The sequence below is a fragment of the Aphelocoma coerulescens genome, chromosome 2 (assembly GCF_041296385.1).
Source record: "Aphelocoma coerulescens isolate FSJ_1873_10779 chromosome 2, UR_Acoe_1.0, whole genome shotgun sequence".
NCBI lineage: Eukaryota > Metazoa > Chordata > Aves > Passeriformes > Corvidae > Aphelocoma > Aphelocoma coerulescens.
Window position 1 is genome coordinate 38,025,273 of NC_091015.1, and position 19,444 is coordinate 38,044,716.

At 38.1% G+C, this 19,444-nt stretch overlaps 1 long non-coding RNA gene across 1 annotated transcript; it reads right to left on the minus strand.

Annotated features, from left to right (window-relative positions):
* Window positions 1-3,251: 3,251 nt before the first annotated feature.
* LOC138105685 (uncharacterized) lies at window positions 3,252-15,193 on the minus strand. Its single transcript, XR_011148615.1, has 3 exons — window positions 14,903-15,193; window positions 13,221-13,314; window positions 3,252-3,602 (listed from the first exon to the last, which is right to left on the minus strand). It is a non-coding gene; the product is annotated as an uncharacterized lncRNA (long non-coding RNA).
* Window positions 15,194-19,444: the final 4,251 nt, after the last annotated feature.

Here is a 19,444-nt window from a genome sequence, read left to right on the forward strand (position 1 = left end):
TGATATAGTTTGGTGATTTCTTCCAATACATTATATACTTTATCAAAAACCAATTCAGGGATCATGGCATAATGAAGCTGAGACAAAGCAGCTTTCAGGCAGCTGCTCAGCATTGCTTCTTCTGCCTTGTTTTCTTTTCCTTAAATTAAAGGAAACAAAGGTTCCTGTTTGTTCTCTAAAACTCCTGCCCACCACACAGCATCCTCCATTTCAAGCCAAAGGCACAACAGCCGTCAGCAATATAGGTGGGCTTTGGTGAAAGCAAATGCTTCACTAAAGTACATGGTTTCTTTCAAGCAAGTAAAACAAATGCATTACATCACCTGCACAACTTGTGACAGTCACTCAAATTTTGTATCATGAGCAGGTTGTTTAAAAATCCACATCTACAGATGCTGAAGAACGCATTGAGCTGAGGATAACTTGTGTATTTTTAATCCAAAGTTAAAATAATAATTTTCCTTTCATGAGAAGGAGAACTGTAAGGCCTTTCAGGTCCAAGACACATGTACACAGTTTAAAAACGCTCTTTCATCTGCTACCACTTTTTCTGTACTCTGGAGTTTATGTTTGTTCATTATGACAAAGACTGTTGCAAAGTACTCCAGGACTTTGTGAAGGCACTCTGCCACCTACAAAGCAAAGATATTCTTCAGCTCTTTTGCAGTACATGACTCAGTAATGGGCTTCATAGTGGGCTTCCAGCCAGAGCTCTGCATAGTGATCTTGCTGCACTTCAAATTCTAGCATGAAAACATTTGGGGGAGTTTTTGTTGTCAGCTTTTTTCGTTTGTTTTGGTTTGGGTTTTTTTCTAAAAGCTTCTAAAGTATATTCTTCAAAGAAGCTCTGTCTTACATTTATTAACTGTAAAATGAAGCAGTAATGTCCACACACCTAATCAGATGAAAAACACACTGGTTTTTTTTTCTTTTAGTTGTCAAAGAAAACCTGTCACTGTCTCTGCTTGTGCTATAAGTTGTCAGTCAACAGCTGTTAGCAAGCTAAGTCTTGGGGAGCTAAGAATCTGCCCTACAGACTGTGTTCCTGAAGCTGAGTATATGGGCAATTAACTACAGCCTAGGTAATAATGCCTGAAACCTTGGCTCAATTCACTCTTATTCTGGAGCAGGTAAGTGGGAAACTAACATCTGAATGAGCTCATTGCATGGCAATACCCTGGGTAGTTTGGTAGTGAATAAGAATGTGCTTAAAGATCCTGTTCTCAGGGCTCATATTCTCGACATTTAAATTACTCAGGACCTTATAAAATATTTCAGTAGGAGTTTTTCTCTGAGAACATGCTTAATTAATCCATATTCTGATGACAGTGCACCAGTATGGGGACAGATCCGGCTACAGCCTCATTCAGCACCCTTCCTACCATGCAGATACTCCTGGTGAATAACATCTTGGAGGCAATATAAAAGTATTCTGAACAAATTTATCACTGGTAAGGCCTGCTTTGATGAAAAAAAAAAAATAACCCAGACATCATCTTGACACAGGACTAGCTCAAAAAGGATCCAATGCCTTTATGACCAATTATGGTCAAAGAAGCTTTTGTTTTGATAATAGCAGGTTTGACGATAGCTGTCTCCAGAAGGAGGATGTAATGTTTCCTATACGACATACCTTCTGTATTGTGTCTTGTTTTCCTGTGTTCTCTCTTTTCCAGGTTCTATTTGCCTCTCAAATCTTTTCTTGGGTGATATCCCATTTTTTTTTTAAATTGCTTTTTGTCCTTAGAATAGCAGACCATTTATACTATGCATTGGACAAATGTTGCCTTTATGGATGTTCTGTCTCCTGTGCTAAGGAGCAGAAAAATTAATTTACCAATCTGACAGGATTGAGATTAAATGTAAAGGACTCTCTTAAATATCCAATTTAACAAAAAAAAAATCTATTAAAGAAACCTTAGAAATTTGGCACTAGGCTTTTTCTTGCTTGGTATAAGTACATCTAGGGCTAAAGATGCATGATTCATCATGAATATGCATACATGGGAGACAAGGATTATGAATACATATTTTCTTTGTATAGAAATATGTATATTATATGTATAATACATATATTATATGTAAAATACATCCTAGGTATTTTATATTTACACAGTTTATGCAGAGTTGGGACAAGTGAGAAGGATGCTCACCTACATGTTCTGGAGGGGGAAGTCAAATATGCCCAACTATTCCCAGTATGCCAGGTGAAGCTACCTCTGCTGCACCCAGAGGAGCTGCAGCAGGTCTCTTGTGTCTCCTGAACAATCACTACCAGATAGAAGGAGATAGTTTATAGGAGTGGCATGAGAAAAGAGCAGAGGCTGTGCCCAGCAGACAAAATGTGTCTAGCTATCTCATCACAGTTCGGTCTCTGCAGGGTGTATTCCAGGCACACAAACAGTTCACAAGGTAATGGAAGAAAATCCCCATGCTGCAGGATGCCTTTCAAAGTTCACGTGTCTTTTCCTTGGAAAAGAGCTTGTTTTTTCTCTACATTACAAGTATCTCAAAACTTCTTAAAACTGCACAAATACCAGAGCAGATAAAACCTTTATCTGAGCAGAGAAAAGAGAAGGGGTGCAAAGCCCCACGGATTCAACCACACCATTAGATAGCTGTCTATGCCATCCTGCCAGAGCTTATGGATGGAGCTCTGAAACACCTCTACCCATGTTATTAGATGTCTGATTGCGCTCAGTACAGTGTGGTCTGTGCTGAGTGTGAATTGTCATCTCTACACAGCTGAAATCACAGATGCTAATTCTTTTGGAGGCAAATATGGGCATCTCAGTAAAGAGAATGTTTTGTAAACTGGTGCAGGTAAGTATATACCTCTGACAGTAATCATTCTGCATGAAGCCGGCTCACATGGATGGCAGTTGGTAGCAGTTCATTTCTGTCTGAGAACGTAAAATTTGTTAAACAAAGCTGCAATAAGCCTTTTCAGTGCTCAGGCACCACTTCTTACCATGGCCTCAGGACCCTGCCCTGACTTTCTCACTGGCATGGTCAGACATGCCCTGGCATGCTTGCGCTTAAGAATGACTGGCAACTTCTTCCAGATATTCCCACTACAGCTCTCACAGCCCAGAAACCTGGGTAGGACTGATAGTACACAAGAGTCAGGCATGTTTGTACCCATACGGCATCCTTTTTTACTGCTTTATTGAACACATTTATTGAAAGAACATATTTTTAGGAATCAAGTTTCATTTCTGAATAATTACATATATTAAAATAAACTGAGTAAGTGAATTCCAATGACTAATTCGAGCAGCTGTAATATCTGAATGTATAATCTGCCAGAGTGTTACATGATCTTATTTCCACTTGATTCCTGAAAGGAAGTGCCTTACAAGCAGTGGTACATAAAGTTGTCTCTAAACACAGACACCATCCATCGTAAACGTTTAATGTCCAATCGTGAATTACAGCACCTGTTTTAAGTGATCAGCTACTAAAGGATATATATATAAAAAAAAAAAAAGAGGACGGAAGGGGTTTCTTTCAAAGAAGATTATTTCCTGCTGTTGAATTTCTACATCTCAATAAGGTGCCAGTTTCAGTCTTTGTTCTTGCAGCATCTACTGTATATATAGCTGAAAACAGAAACAAAGATCTTAGCACAGAATTTCAGTTACAGTACCAAGTATTTCGACCTTATTTTGCATGCACAGTGACTTAAAGTGTTAACTAGCTGTTTACATGTGATATACTACAAAACAGGGCCCACAAACTTTTGTTCCTTTTCTCAACAGTTTTTTCATCAAGTTCATCTACTATTATAATTGCTTTTAGTGTTCCTGATAATTTGTAAAATGTCATATTCATTGTACACACCCATATTCACCTGCAAAAAATATATTCCATAGATCCCTTACAAAAAATTCCCTCTAATAAGAAAAATAACTTAAGTGACAGATAATGAATAATGAAGAGTCAGCAATAACTGGTAAAAGTCAGTGCCTTACTAAAAATAAACAAAATAGAGAGGAAAGTAAAAATAATAGGATATAAGAGGGAAGGAGGGAGGGGGGAAGTGGGACAGTTTTGGAATGATTCACAAGCAGAAAAATGGGGAAAAATTTACAGTGGATCTGTTTCTCAGGGAGTTTGGTCCAAGTCTCACTGGCAAAAGTGAAGAGGCAGACTTCAGAAATATGAAGCAAGGAGAAATACATTAAAAAAATGGAGTGAGGGGAAGGACTTCATGCCACTTTTTCCTTTTGGCCTTTATACTCTACACACATTTTCCTTTCCCTTACTCATACACGTTCGTCTGGGGGAAATGTTGGGATTGGGAAGTGATCCATGAGAATGAAGCAGCTCGAAAAGCATTATATTAGTCTGTGGAATAAGTAATACTTCAACCAAGTGAAGTAATGGAAACCACTTCACCCAAGTCATTTAAAATTGGACTGAATAAGGCACTGGAGATTATACTGAAGGGAACAATTCTGCATTGGCAGGAATATGGACAAGATGACTTAATAGATCCAGTGTCCATGTGCCAAATCCTGAGATCCGGATCCAGTTTTTATTAGCCTATCTTTACTCAAGTTGAACTTCCATTCACGTTATTGGGAGCTCATTCTGACACAGGGAAAAAATAACCAAGATCTTCAGGATTTATGTGTAAAACTGTGAATAAAACTTAACTTGTTGCATAATAATTATGAAGTGTGAGGGCAAAAATAATGGATCTATACAGAGCACTCCTTGAATTATTCCTAACAGTATGACCAGAAAAATTACAGTTTATCTAGTTTAATTGTTAAGACTCACCAGAATCAGTGAAAACCCTACTGCTCATTTGAAATGTGTCTCTGTGTGTATATTATGTTGTTCCTGGAATGGGTGAAAATATCTGTGAATAAAATATTGCAATGAAAACTAAAATTTAATTATGCTTTTCTATTTAAGCATGGGAACAGTATTAGATGCTTACATTAAAAAAACACATAATGCAAATATAAGCAACAGCATTTTTTCCTTTTCTTCCTTAAATATCACTGTGGCATTTCAATGCAAATGGCAGAAGATTTAGGGTAAATGGAGTCTATTTTCCTTGCTGGAGAAATGTGTGTAAAGGAATCAAGGCTCTTCAGAGATTCTGCTTAACTCTGTTTTGTTTTAGTCTTACAGAAAAATAGTACTAATTAAACCAAAATTAGTCTATAAATGCTATTAACACATTTAAAATGAGAGATTTGAGTGTTCTCTAGGGACAGAGACGTATTATGTACAGAGGGGTTGGTTTAGATGCAGTTAAATAGTTCCAATTTTCACTTCATTCCCATTCACACCTGTTGCCTGCTTAGGTTATTCCTGGCAAGAAAATGGTGAATGAGTTCTCCCTGGCACACTATAGAATGATCATAGACAGAAAAATCAAAGGCCATATTGAGTGTTTTGGGGGTGAGGGGGGAGGAGGGGGGAAGTCAGAAAGATAGCTGAGGCAGCAAATCCTACATTTTGTAATATTTAGAGAGATACATTATTTATATTAAATTTTCACATATTGATGAGAGGATTAGGAACTATAGGACAGTGGAATTTTTTCATTCCCAATAAAAAAAGACATGTTAATAGCTGGTTGGGGTCTTATCAAAATTTTTTACACCATACTGAAAATTTTAAGAGAAGCTTTCTAATATTCATTGGTTTAGGAATTCTTGTTTATGCCTACACTGAGCACTAGTCTGTAGGAAGGGATGAGATTTTTCTTACATCTTTTTGGACTAAGTTTATTGCCCAACACTACAAGGCTACAAAAAGTCATGTGTGTTCTCAGAATGGGAAGAACAGAAATCGTATCTGACCGTGTCTTTCTTTTCTGTTTTCTTTTGCTTTGGGGGTCTTTTCCTAGATCTACATAGAAGCTGTAGGAAACCTGGCATATTATCTTTTAAAATATCATGAAATAAAAGTGAAACTCATTAGTGAGCACATACAGATATGGGGGAAAGAGCTGTGGTTGACCAAGGGCATGGAGAACCAGGAGGGAAGACGTGCAGACATTGCATTAAAACTTCACGGAGACCAAAGCGTGTATGAGGTCTCCCCACAGGGTCTTCAAGTACAACACAAAAAGAGTAATTGCTGACTACAGAGCTTATGGTCTATACAATGACCAGAACTGCTACAGTCCTCCCCAGCTTCAGCTATACCCTGTAGATGCACCTGATTTCTTGGACCATCCTTATTTTTAAACCAAATAAAACGTCTCTCTGTTTCTTTAGGTATGGAAGGCATTGCTTTCACAGTATGCTTCATCTGGAACTCTATTTAAGTAAACTCAAGAGAACTCTATACAGGGAATGCAAAATCATGTGTGATTTTTTTTGTTGTTGTTTCAATAGACAGGGCTTGAGTAATGTCAGGGTTTATGGCTTTTATTTTATTTGGAGGGACTACTTTTTAACGGAAGCAGGAAGCAGTCTTTGGACACAGTAAGTCACAATGTATAAATAGCTCTACTGAGAGTATAACAAAGACTCTTTTGTGCTCTTTTACCAGCACGGCCAATCACATATGCAACTTAGTAACATAAAAATACCTCATCCTTACTTATGACACCTATATCTTACAAAAAAATTATGAAGACATCCATGTAGAACTTCTATCAAATGCACATTATTTTTCTGTGCATTTCTTATGAGAAGTCATATAGAAGCTGAAATTACTTTCTTTAATAATTGTAGAGAAATACAAGAAATTTGCTGTTGTTTGATTATGAAGTAGAGCATACAGTTAATTCATCTTAAATTGGAATACATTTGTGGAAATATGCTTCTCCATATGGTTTCGTATTTATTTCTGCAAGGTGAATACAGTGACGGCATTTTTTCAAATTAGAATCCACAATTTTTTTATTAAATCAAAACCAGTGGAGTTTCTCCTTAGCAAGCATTCTGGACCTCATTTTAAGCCATTTTAAGGAGGTCTGAAGTTTATTGGATTTTAAATACATCCTTCTCTCCATCAAGAGTCTTTTAAAGGATAGTTTAATCTGTCTAATTTACATTCAGGAATTTCATTTTACATGCCAGGCTCTGGGACTGTCAAATCCTTTGGCTTTTCATTCTTATCAAACATAATAAAGCAATCATATATAACCAGTAGGATGTATTTTTTTGATTTTTATCCAAATATCATTTTCAAATCCAATTTAGGTCATATAGGATGCCAATTTTGTACAGTTAAGGAGTTAGATGGGTTTTCCAAAGGAAGATTATCAGTAGTAAGTATAAACATATGTCAGTTCATTAACTCTTTAAATAAAATATCCAGCACATCAAACTTCATTCCCTCCTATGCTTTCAAATACGACAATAGGTCCTACTTGAGGCTCTGTAAAGTCCTGATACAAAAACTCCCCAAGGCAGTAGAAATCATTGGCTTTCCTAAGGGGTTTGTAGTTGGGCAAACTCCAATACATCCAAACATTTTGCTGAGTGGGCTTCATCACATTTTGAGATTTGGGACAGATAAGGATTCCTTGCAGCCTATTCCAGCCACTGCTTAGAATGGCTTCCAGCAAAATATTCTCTAGCTGCTCCGTAACTTAAAGTGTTATTATGTCCTACTTACCAAGGACAGAAGGTAAATTTGCCTATTGTCAGTCAATCATTTCTCTTCCCCTTCTCCTCTGCAAATATAACACTGCATTTTTACCTAAGAAGCTTTGCCCTATTTGGTCAAAATCAATACAGCTTCTACACAAGAATTTGCATTTCTTAATCACAAGTATTTTTTTTTCCACTGTTATGATAGAGTTTAGGGAATATTTTTTTTCTTCCTGTACTTTGAAAATGAAAGGTTCTTTTATTTCCAACTTTAGGAGCAACCAAATCTAAGTCCATGCTAATCCCGAAAGTCAAGTAAATTCTAATGACTCCTTAGAAGTAGTACTAATGTTACCAATTACTTTCTTCCTCTGCTTAGTGTGATGCAAATTGATACAAACTAATAAAAGTGGGTTTGATTTCCCTGTGCAAATGAATTAGATGATACCAAAAACCAGTAATATACCCAACTTCAATTAAGTGCCAAGCATTTTATTCCTTGTGCACACAGAATATTTTAAGATTAGTAATGTACTCACATATTTCTTAGGCTTAGTGAAAAAATGAGTCTGTCTTTAGAGGAACTTTGTACTTTAATGGGGTTAGATGGAGATTCTACTAAATCCAGTACACAATTCTCATTAACATAAGCCAGGTGAAGTTTCACTCTTACCTAGATGTAAGTAAAAAATATTTCATCAAAGTCCTTATCTCACATATATGAATCTGTTTGGACATATTGAAAGAGGACAATCCCTCCTTTTCTCAGTCTTCAAACAAAAGGAAAAAGAAGACTGATATTGGGGGTTCTTCAAGAAATTGCTACATCATTAAATCAATCTTTGCTAATTTTTCAACCCCTCTTTTCTGCAGCCAGCCAGCCATATAGTACACATTTGGTCTTGAGCCCAGTCTATCCCATATCTTATAATGATAGTGAAAATCATTTAGAAGGCTACACCATTTATTTTAAATGCAGGGATAGTGTGATTTGTCAAACAGACAACAGCACTTCTCAGCACCTTTTCACAAGAATGGAGCACAATTTTCCATCTTAAATACATTCAGATCCAAACATTCAAAATCTTTTTAAGCAACCACAACTGCGGTCTAAAAGGAAAATGTGAATAATAATTCAGAGTGCTAAGCCTGTCCCACTAGCATGGCCCTAAGTCAGAGGGACCTCATAGTAGCCTTTTCCCTAGGGCAAATGAGAAAAAGCAGCAGGATTCAAAAAATCTTCCTGTGTCTATCCATAAGCAATTAATCTGCTCTGCCTTGAACAGTCAGCATACTAACCTTTATTACAGCTCATTCATAGCAGCTGCTTGTTATGGCTCTCCACTAAAACCTTTGCTCACCTCCCATTGCTATAAGCCAATTCCTGCCTCCAGTGACAGAGAGAAAAGGAAAGTAGGTACCCAGGTGATGCTCACATGCTATTGTCTGGGCTTGCATGGACATGGGGAAAACCTTGATATTTGTCCATCTCTAAGTCTCTCCCAGTGGTTAGGACAGCATAGTGTCAAACTTCCTCCAGAGCCTGCGGGTCAATATTCATCAAAGTCAAATATATCGCAGTAAGTAAAAGTATGATCTGGACTCACATTGAGTGGTATGGAGTCATCAACAAATATACAGGGCTAGAGAGATAGCCCTTTCCAAATATATAACCTGGGATTTTCATATTGCACCTCCTGAGTATAGTAGTGTTTGACAAGATTTATAGAACTGAATCCATCAGGAAAAGAGAACATACAGGTTTAATAGCAACCAGTCATGAGTCAGGTCAGAGAGACATGGAGACTTGATTGTGATTTCAGGGTAGGCAATGTCCACAGTTCCTGATTGCATTTTCATCAGCTATAATTTAGAAAGTCTTTATCACCTCCACCAGAACGGAAAATAAATATTAAAAAATTCACGTCAGTATCTCACAATATCCACACTTCAACAATCTAGCAAATAAGATTCATTTTACATTCACACTTGAATTATTGTTATTCAGCCAACAAAAACAAAATATGAAGCCCTACTGAAGAGCAGTTTTAATTTGATAGCATTTCTGAAGTGTCTGGGGATATCTGCTGTCTATGAATGCTGCATAAATTCTGCCATTGTTTTTTACAGTACTGCAAAAGGAGAACTTCCAAGTGTTGTTCACAGCAGGAAATGCCTTCAGCCTATTTCTACCCACAACCAATAATTCTTAAGTTAATATCTGGTGGGCCCCTCCAAGCATTTCAAAATCGTATGCTTTCTGCAGTGGTCTGGTAGGGACTGTGTGACCTACAAAGCTACTTATGGTAGCGTGAGTTGTGCCATCTTATAATGACGTGTTCTCGTGTCAGTTTTGTTTACTGTATCAGTGGAGCAAGTTGTCATTAGGAAAAAAAGTAGCATACAGCAATTAAAAGAGATTTTTTCCTTGTATGCCTTTTTTCTCTTTCTTTGCAATAAAAAAAAAAATCTTTCTCTGATCACTGCTATCCTATTCCTCCTCCATCCTTCCTCAAATCCCTCAGTCATAGTGTTGATGGTATTCATCGAGATTTAGAATACAAGAATTTTCTACTTCATTTATCACTGCATCAAACTTGCTACCCTTTCATAAGAAAGTTTTGTACTACCTCCCATATTATTATACAAGACCACTCTTAAAATATCCCCGTATTTACAAACTTTTTATAGGCCATAATACAAAAGAGCTGCATATGCAACATCAGACTGTAAGTCCAGTCATTATGTTAATAACAATTAAGCTATTAAGGGATATTTATAATGAAATATGAAAAACAAGGCATAAGTAGCATGATTATATATTCAAATGGATATATTGATGCAGACAAAAGATAATGAAAGGTGCGCTGATCATCTCATTTTCATCTTGTCCACCAACTTTTTGCACCTTTAAATCCAGTCTAGTTCAATTCCTCATAAGCAGAACGTGACATGTTGAAGTGGATGATTGTGACAATTTATGCTAGCTGAGGAACTGGTTCTAAATTCCTAACCACACTTCATTTAAGTTTGATTAATACAAATCCTACCAAATAAATCTATTTGATATTATGAAAACTGTATTAGGAAGCTAAACTGGATAATTTCTAAAGCATTTGGGTTTATTTTTTAAGAAAATGTGCGTGGTGGAAGATACTTTTATTTACTAAGGTGCATTTTTTTCTATGAACTTTTTAAAGTTCAAAGGAATAAGAACCCAAAAACCACAGAGTAAAAGATGAAGCATTAAATTCTCATTGTGGTGTACACTAGAGTCATTTGGATGGTTATGCAAAAAGGGAATTTTCAAGCTACTGTCCTGTTCTTTACATTTTAGCATGAAATTTGGGATAATGCATTTCAGAAGCAGACAATACCCACTCAGTTAGAAAGAGATTACCTTAAGCCTTCCTTATGAAAAAACAGGGAGAAGAAGGAACCTTAAGCTCACAGTTATGTCAGTTTAAATGTGCTGACCCCGTTTGTGCTTCGCTGCATTGGTGCCAAGAGCTTTGCTCTGATTTGAAAGGTCAAAGACTGGAGGAGATATTCCTTACAGATTGTGTTCTTATTTCTGGGTATTTGGTCATAGTACTCTAAATGTTCACCAAGTAGACCTGGGTTATATTTTTCAGACTCCATTCTTTAGAAAAGAAAGAGTCGCCCTCTTTCAATTCATAAGGATAAAAAACTCAAGTCAAAGTACAATTTCTCAGTGTGTCTATTCTATCCTTATTTGTTCCATTTTTGAGTGGCTGAGCATTTGATTCAGCTCAGGCAGCCACCACTCCCAGTTCCTGAGCCTCAGCCAGGTCTCTCAGGCCCATTCACAATTCCAGCACTAACTTTCCATAATTATTTTATTTCCTTAATCTTCCCAATGGCTGGTTCAGCCCCAGGTGGGCCTCATTCCTCTCCAAGTTCAATAAGACAGTCTCTTACTCCCTCTGCTCTCCTGTCTCCTCCAATTTTGATTTTTGTTGGCAGCCTTACAGTATCTTCTGTCCTCTCTCTTATGCACACACAAACACACATATGCACACACACACAATAGATGGGAAATACCATTTGGAGAAAAACAATGGCAAGTTGCAATTTTCCACACCTAGAAAAGAACCAAAAGCGGGGGGAAAAAAAAAAAAAAGGACTATGAGGGAGAAAAGAGGACCACAAAACTGTAAATGAAGAAAGGGGAGACAAAAAAGAAGAGTTTGAATATATCAGTAGTAAAAGTGTAAAAAAATGTTATATATATAAGGGTGAGGCAAAAAAAAGTAAGTTATACTGGCACTGAGGAGAAGATATAAAAATAGAAAAAGTTTAAGCCCCAAATAACCTAAAGCTCAAGGTAGCTTTGCAATTTCTACTTCTCTGCCCAAAATTTCTGTCTCTAGAAGTGTTGAAAAAGATGCAAAAAACTCCAAACAGTTTCAGCTTATTGTCTCAGTCTTTGCTTACCACACAGTATTCCCAAAGCTGAAAATGTTAAATGCCTGAGCTTTCCCTCAGCTTTTTCCACGTTAACCTGGAGTGCCGTACAATCATTATGCAAGTGTAATGCTGCATGCTACACCCAGGTGTAGCATCTAACTGCACTCTTCAGAGACTAAGTCTGTCGGCTGCAGCTTAATAAACTATTTAAATACATGGCTGATTTAAGCAATGGCTGTGTCTGACCTGTGGAAGGCGGGTGTGCCTCCGAGCCCCTACAGCCTACAGGGTGTGTGTGTGTGTCTGTGTGTGTGTGTGTCTGTGTGTGCCCCAGCTGCACCCTGGCTTCTTGCTCACTCCCTTCAAGCCTTCGCCCCCACACCCCAGTTTCCAGCCCAGCAAGGTCCCCCCTGGATGATCAAGGACTTGGTTATGGAGCACACCCCACTGCTCAGACAGAGCCTCTGGGAGTCATCGAGTGTTATGTTTGCAGCAGTCTGAAGCAGAGCTTTGACTCAGGGTAATTATCTTGTGAGCTGAGCCTTGTATGAATATTGTCTACTAATAGTTTTGCTGTGAAAGAGCATATCTTTTCTCACTCTCAAAAGCAGAAATAAGTTCAGTTCATTTTTTAAAGAAATTACTCTAACAGCTTGTGCCATATTTAGGAAAAGGAATATAAGCACACACCAGGGCCAGTCCGGTAACAAAGGACACACATTGGTTTGGTAAAAGCAACCAGAGCACTCACATGGCTACGTCGTCATGCATGCACTGCACTGGAAGTGTGCTCATAGGTGTCAGTAGTTCATGCCTGGCCATCTGTATTTTGTCAACAATAGCAATTCACTTTTTAATGAATGTTTAAAGTCTCAATTCCCGCAGGAGTAACAGCTACAGAGAGCATCAACTATTGCTGAAAGAACAGGGATTCTAGGAATAAACAGAATATTGTGGAATGGCAAATGGGAACCAGTGACCTCATTATTCTGGAAAATGTCTCTTTTTGAACCACAAGGAACTCTGACAATTGTAAAGGCTTAGTCTTGAACAGTGGAGTTTTGCAGAGATAGAGTGAAAGCAAAATTGAGCCCCCTGTGTACTTATGGCAGTTCTTTATTATGTGCCATATATTATCATGTTGTGTTGTGCTTTGCTTTATCGTTGTTGCATCTTTATTAAAGGTGGGCCAGAAATAAAACACAGATGTAAATATACCTGCACTTCCAAAGCACTTGGCTGAAGTTAAGAGCACGGCAGCTGAAAGCCATCCTCAGCATGTATTCTTCTAGAACATTTATATTCTTCTTCTCTTAAAGTGAAAAACAAGGAAAACATTTAAAATACCAAATAAAATCTTGCTGTTGTAAAATAATTATGTATAATGTTGTTTGCTACATTTTAAAATAATCTGGCCATACAGATATGGGTAACGATTCTGACTTTAAAGAGGAGAGCAATTTTGCTCTCTAGCCTGCAGAATACTAAGATTGCAGGACACATTCTTGTCCATAAGTCTAGGGATTTCCTTTGTTTAGGCTTATTAAGCGAATTACAGACTGGTGTCTTGCAGTCAGACAGTGAGGTCTGCACTGGATTATTGAGTTGTAGGACACAAAACCATATAAAGAAAGAGATGTCATTATTCCAATGACAATGGAGGAGAAAAATATCCACTGCTGACAGGCCTACTTACTCACAAGTCCATTGGTGTCAACATACATAGCAGTAGAGACAGACTAGGTTAGGAAAGAGTTTGTTACATCTGGTTAAAAGGCAAGTGTGAGAGCTAAAGGGGAACAAAATACTGTATGTCAATATTTGCCCTACTGAGGAACAGCAGACACGTACTGGAACTGAAAGATACCATATATAAAGAAGTAACCACATGTAGTATTTCAGCCCAGTGCCCCAGCTGTAAAACATTATTTGAAGTTATAATAGTTGCACAGCTGTGGGAAGGTGAGGGTCATCCATTTTACATACATATTCAAATTAAGAATGCAGGACTGCTGGCACAGAGCATCAGCAATGATATGGCCTCAAAGGTAGGAATGTAGACAGAAAGAAAGACAAAAATCTCTTTTTGTTTTCTCTTTTGGAGGTGGATGTGAACTTTTTCACTCCTCTCTTCCTTGTGCAAGGTTAAGCCTGAAGGTGGAAAATTATGAATATCCTAAGCAATTAAAGTACAGATACACAAAAAATTCAATAATTAAAATTTAAAAAATAAAAGACATACAATAAGACCTCATTTACACCTAAATCAGGTGGTTTCTAAATGCCATAACTGCCTTCTTTTGCAATATTCAAATGTGTTTCTTGAATCCCACATCTGGTCATGGATAGAACTACCCTGACTAGACTTTCCTTATGCTCCATCTGGATCTAGAAACTAGATGTTTTCCACATACGAATATGCCTGCACACCAATACACAGGTCATATGTACCTCAACCAGCTCTTAATGAAAAAGTCTGTGTACCAGAAGCTCATAATTTATTGCTCCTCACTGACTATTTATCCTCTTTTGATATGTCTTCACAACCTTCCACTATGACAAAGAAAAACAGGATTGCTGAGGCTGGAAGGAGCCTCAGAAGATTATCTACTCTGAACCCCTGCTCAAAGCAAGATCAGCTAGAGCAGGTTGCTCAGGATCACATTCAGCGGCAATTTCAAGTATCTCCACGTACAGACTCCACAAACTTTCCAAGCACCCTGTTCTACAGTTTGATTACCCTGACCACAGTGAAAGGGTTTTTTCTTACATTTAAATGTAATTTCTTCTGTTTGAAGGTATTGATTGTCTCTTGTGCTGCTGGAGCTCAGGCTCTGCAAGCTTAGGGTCTGCTCTAGGCAAAGCTCCCAGCCCCCCTTGTCTGCAACCAAAACACTGACCTTGTTCTGCAGCTGCCAAACTGCAGGCAGAGCAGGAGCCCTTTCCCTGATGCCACAAGTCAGAAGCTTGCAGCTCTCACCATCATGAGGGTCTCTGACACCTCTGACTCTGCCTGCCCTTCTCTTCATCCAATTGGAGTTTAGGCTCTTGCAGCTACAAGGTCTTGGAGAAGATCTCATCAAACTCATTTCCTTGTCTCTGATGCAATGCAGTCTGTAGCCCTCGTGCAGCTCTTTTATTTGGTGACACAGATACTCTGTTCATGCACACCTCCTGCAGCTAAGGACACATCTCCTCCAGCCCCTGCATCATGTCATACCAGGCAGGCAGCTAAACTCCACACAGCTGCTCACTCACCCACCCCCACAGAAAGGTGGGGAGGGAATTCAGAGAAAAAGTAAAATTCATGGGTTAAGATTAAGTCAATAATAGGACAGGGAAGGAAGGAAGGAAGGAAGGAAGGAAGGAAGGAAGGAAGGAAGGAAGGAAGGAAGGAAGGAAGGAAGGAAGGAAGGAAGGAAATAAAAATTCAATAATAGTAATAATAATAATTAGAATAATTAGAATAATAATTAGAATACACAAAAAAGTAATGCACTTGCTTACCACCTGCCAACCGATGCCCAGCCAGCTCCTCTGCAGTGGTCCCCAGCCTGCTTTCTCCATAGTTTGTCTGCTGTGCATGACACCACATGATACAGAACATCCTTTTGGTTAGCCGGGTTCACCTGTATTGGCTGTGTCCCCACTCAATTTACTGTGTCCCCCAGCCTACTCGCTGGTGGGGTTGGGTGGGATGAGCAGCTGAAAGGTCCTTGACTTAGTGTAAACACTGCTGAGCAACAACTGAAACTTCAGTGTGGCATCAACATTACTCTCATACTAAATTCAAAACACAGCACTGTATCAATCACTAGGAAGAAAATTAGCTTTATCCCAGCCAAAACCAGGATACATCAGTGAGGCATCCCTGCATCCATGAGCCTGCAAAGCTCCATTCTCCCTTGGGAATTCAGGTTAAGTTATGGACAGAGGAAGATGCTTTAGTTTCTGCCCCATGAGAGGTCACCACCACTGCTGAGTGTATACACCATCCTCCAGTTTCTGGCCCCCTTCTTTGCTGCCTTCTCCTCAAATTGACACAGACTGCTGCATCTCCTGGTTGCACCTCTTAGCTGCACTCTGTCACACATCTGTGTCACACAGGTATGCTTAAATCTCCTGTGGGACATAACCCAGCTGGTTCTCTTAGTACAAGACTGGAAAGACACATATTCGTAAAAATACAGTAACAGATGCAGTCTTCAACATTCCCAACAAAACACTGGGGAAGTAATTCTTCTCACTGGGATTTGCCATTATTTGATGCATATTGGTTCTAATGCAGTTCTAATCATGTATAAAAACCAGACATTGATATTCTCTATTTTTACTCTGGAGTGATTCAAAAGACTTGAGTAAGCTCTGCTCATACCTTTGGAAATAGTTTAGAGGCATCATTTGATCTTCAGGAAATGGATACTACCTATTCATTTACTCTGGGCAGTTCACTGTTTTCTTTTTGATTTTAGGTGCTTCCTCGGTCAGCTAGTCAACTATTCTAGATACTGGTTTAAAACAGTAATGGGAATCTAGACACCTAACTTATGGAACAAGTTAGTCTCTTCAGATCAGAAGAAAAATACTTAAAGGTAATTATAATTTTAACCGACTGAAATATCTGGCATTTGGATCCAAAAAGATTGATGGCCCTAAATGCTACAGATGATACGAGTTCCAGGTCCTTAAATCTCCAAGGACTAAGCATTCAGACGCACAACACATCTGCTCAATGAATGAATGAAAGCAGAATTGGTTGTGATGTCAAATGGCCAAGTTGGATTCACAACTGTTCATCACTCTCCACAAACATAATTCTATTTCTTATTCCTATTCTAGCAAAGATAATGAATCAGTAACTGCTAGCTGCCAAGAAGGATTCAAGACCTTTGAGAAAAAAAGTATACTTTTAATTATGGCAAAATGAGAAAAGTAAATTAAACACCACCATCATGTAATAACCTGCAGTCAACAAGGAATAAAGATAAACTGTTGAGATCAGAAATGGACTCTTCCTTCTGTATTGGGAATTGTGAGACTTTTGAAAATAGATCTACCAGAAATAAAGTATATAATTTTATATATAATAAATTAGATTAATTGCATTGGTTTACTTCCATCTGGTAAAAGATGTCAAAGTACATACAAGTAGAATTTAACAGGCAAATGAACATTCTTTCCCATTAAGGCTAACATTATGGAATAGAGTGTGTATATCTGTTCAAATCCTCTTTACTTTCCAAAACTGCCTATTGAGAATGAACCATGGTCTCTGCTAGATTCCAAATCATGCCCAGATGCTCTTCGAGAGACCAGTAATTGTTGCAGGACAAAAACTTGCAGGGGACTTTTCCAACAGTTTGGCAGCAGAGACAACCCATTCAGGCATTCTTAACATACCATGGACCACCATTTTCTAGTACAGACATGTCCTTAAAAACTGCAAAATCTAATACCAATTTTGCACTTTAAAAGAAAATATTTTTTTTAAAAATGTAAATTCATTGAGTTTCTTTTTATTAGGAAATGGATTTAAAGACATATTTTTGAAAGGAAAAATAGTGTTTTAGTTTGATTTTCCAAAAATAAAACAGCTGTAATAGTGCTGTTTGCCCATTCATCTCTCTGTTCAGCTTGCTTGCCAGTTCTCCTCAAAAACTTTTAAGGAAGTAAGTGAACATAGAATACAAATCCAAATAGAACACAAATGCATAGAATACAAAGGAACAAGACTTTATTAGTATCCAAATCAGTCTGTATTTCCCAAGCTCAAGTCATTATATAAGATGTGATTCTCTCTCAAAAGTTTCATTTTAAAGGACAATGCTAGAAGTTGCGGCAGAAATTGTTATTACACAAGTGATCATTCAAATCGTGCGCCTGCATTCAAGGCTACAGTTCTATCACCCTGTAACACACATTCTACAGGTATTCAGACTGGTAACGTGCTCTGCCTCTTACAGGCCACTGTGGCTCTCAGAGGGCCACAACACACAAAACACAAGCTGGAACACAGGAAATTTTGACTAGGTGTAGAAAAAACAAAACCCAAAACAGTTAGAGTGGTTGGCCAGAGAGTCTGTAAAGAGTCCTTCCTTGGTGATACACCAAGGGTGATTGCACCAGGCCCTGAGCAGTCTGCTTCAGCTGGAAGGAGATTGGACTACAGACTCCAGAGATTTCTTCCAACCCACACAATTTTATGGCTGCCTATATGGAGTCTATGAGCAGAAAAGGAAGAGTTGGTGAGAAAACTTACATCTGGTCCAATTAACTCAGAAAAGAAAAGCAAATCTTAAAATAGATTCACGTCTCATTGGCAAGTAACATGTATTAAAGGATATCTGTATATCTTACTGGATTGCTTAGATAGTCTTTTTTCTTTGTTCAGCTGCAGGCATTTGACTCCCCTGTAATCTATTTCTAGTAACTTCTGAATTTCTGAGTAAATCTTAAAGATGGGAGGTTTTCGAGGCTGTCACCAATAACCTATCACTGATGTATATAAAGTTTCTGCATTCAGCAAGTTAAGTGAAAGATGTATTTATGTATAGACATACCTGGAAACGGCAGAAAACAATACCCAAGGACACAGGAAGGTCTAACCCTAGCCAAAATCAAATGGACCTAGAATCCTTGAATCTAATGCAAGGTTGAACAACTGCCTTAAGATCATTAAAACAGTCTTAGAGGAAACAGTCACAAGAGTGCAGACTTCCAAAGAAATGTGAAACATCAACCTGAGTGCTGAAAGCAACTGAGATACTGCAAGTAAATTACAAACATTATCTGTTGTTTCTACTGTTTTTTTAGGGAATGGAATTTTGTGCACATCCTTTACAAATGAGGAGAACTATACCCAAATGGGTGTTGTACATGACTTGTACTACACCTGTAAATTAAAAAAAATACACAGGGCACAGACAGTGAAAACCAGAATGAAAGAAATAAGATGTGAAATACAATTTCCAAACACGTGTTTTGTGGTATTTCTAAACCCTGAAGATACCTAGTCAGCTCACTAGCTGTCACTCTAGAAAGACACAGGTTCTTCTTATGTGGGAAGAGATTATCTGGTGTCTCAGGTACCCTGTTTTGCCTCAAATGGTGCCCATTATCTATGTTTAGGCAAGTGAATTGAAGACACGTTTTTCACACTGAACATAAAATTCCTGTAATTATGTCTCACTTACTGCAGAGGTCAGAGCTGGCTGTTTTGCAGTCCCTTGTTATATTTCTCTTCTTACCCTCTTCATCCCTCATGCTATGGTGGGATGAAGTAAGGGACATTCAAAGAGAAAAGCAAAAGAAAGTCTTGTTTCAGACAGAAGGAAATAACCTGGTAATTCAGGCAGCTCAGACAGTCCAAAGATGTTTATTTCCAAGCCAAACTCTTTTGGCTATAGAGATGATCTCAGACACTGCTATCATTTCTATGGGTA